Raw genomic sequence first — 1,745 nt, 5'->3', positions numbered from 1 at the left:
GCCTAAACTCTTTTTATTTTATCTGCTTTCTGATACCCTCTCTGTTTGGAGTAAAATTATTCCATTCACTATGTGTGGGGCTGTTAGCCTCCCTCCTCTCTCAGTCACAGAAGTTTTCACTTTTCCCAGACCTGGCCAATCAGAATACCTCACTCCTTTAATTATAATAATCATGTAATTACAATGGCTAGTACCCCCTATGAGTTTTACTATGTATTAGTTATATATGTTACATGCTATATATATTAGTTATATATACAATATGCTATATAATAGTTATTGTAATGAGTATAATCAGTATAATTTTTCTTGTTTACTATTTTGGACTCTAGGAAGAATGTTGGTGTTTGGCTTGCTGTATATCCTTGATTTATATTTTATGTATTTTTCTTTTAAACCAGGAAGGTTTGGGATTTTTTAAGTGTTTTTTCAGCATTGCTAGAAAAGATTATATGGTTTTCTCTGTAGATCTATTAATATGATGAATTATTTTTCTAGTATTGAATCATCTTTACATTTGTAGACTAAAACTCAGTTGGTCATGATGTATTGTTAATTAACAATAAATAAGATCAGACTTTTTTTTGTGGGGTGTTTTTGGTCAAGTATTATATCAATGTTGTACTTGTTTCATAAAAAGAATTAAAAAGTTTTCCTATAGCAGTTTAATTAGGACAGAAATTTTCTCTTCTTTAAAAGCTAGTTGCTCTATCCTGGGTATTACATTGTTCCTGGCAATTTTTTTTAAAAGACAACCTGGATTTTTATTGATATTTAGTATATTATATCTTTCTATATTATAGTGGATATTTTCAATCCAAATAAATTCTTTATATATGTATATATACTTTTTTGCATTTTATATATCAGAAGAATCAGAAACATTTAAGATTTAAATTAAACTATATGATAAAGTCTAAAAAATATAACAAAATAAAAGAAAAAATCCCAGTTCTGGCATATTAATGTTGCTAGAGTTAAAACAAATGAATTCCACATTAATTTTATTTAATTTTTGAAATTATACAAACAAAACTTTATAGAACATCCTGGCTTTTTTTTTTAGTGTGGCAAATAGACAAAACATAAAATTGTCACTTTAACCATTTTTTGGTGAATATATGCTGAATTACACAGCGGTTTTAAGTACATTCATATTGTTGTGCTACCATCACCATTATCCATCTCCAGAAGTTTTTCCTAATTGAAACTCAAAGCCCATTAAACAATAAGTCCCCATTTCCCACTGCCCCAATCTCTGGTAACCATCTTTCTGTTTTTTGTTTCTGTGAATTTAACTACTCTTTATATAAGTGGAAACACACAGTATGTGTCCTTTTGTGCCCAGCTTGTTTTACCTTCAAGATTCATTCATAGTGTAGCCATGTGTCAGAATTTTCTTCCTTTTTAAGACTGAATAATATTCCACTGTATGTATGTATATCAAAATTTTGTTTATCCATTCATCTGTCAATGGACATTTGGGTTCATGTCACATTTTGGCTATTGTGAATAATGCTGCTATGAATGTTGGTGTATAAATATGTGAGTCCCTCTTTTCAATTCTTTTAGGTATATAAGTGGAACTGCTAGATCATATTGTAATTCTATGTTTAATTTTTTGAGGAACCATCATACTGTTTTCCACTGTGACTACATCATTTTATGCTCCCACTATCAACGCACAGTTGTTTCAACATTTCCACATCCTCACCCACACTTGTTATTTTCTGTTGTTTTGATAG

This window comes from Mesoplodon mirus (genome assembly GCF_964341445.2).
Source record: "Mesoplodon mirus genome assembly, chromosome: 1".
Taxonomy (NCBI): Eukaryota; Metazoa; Chordata; class Mammalia; order Artiodactyla; family Ziphiidae; genus Mesoplodon; species Mesoplodon mirus.
Note: the sequence above shows the minus strand (reverse complement) of the source record.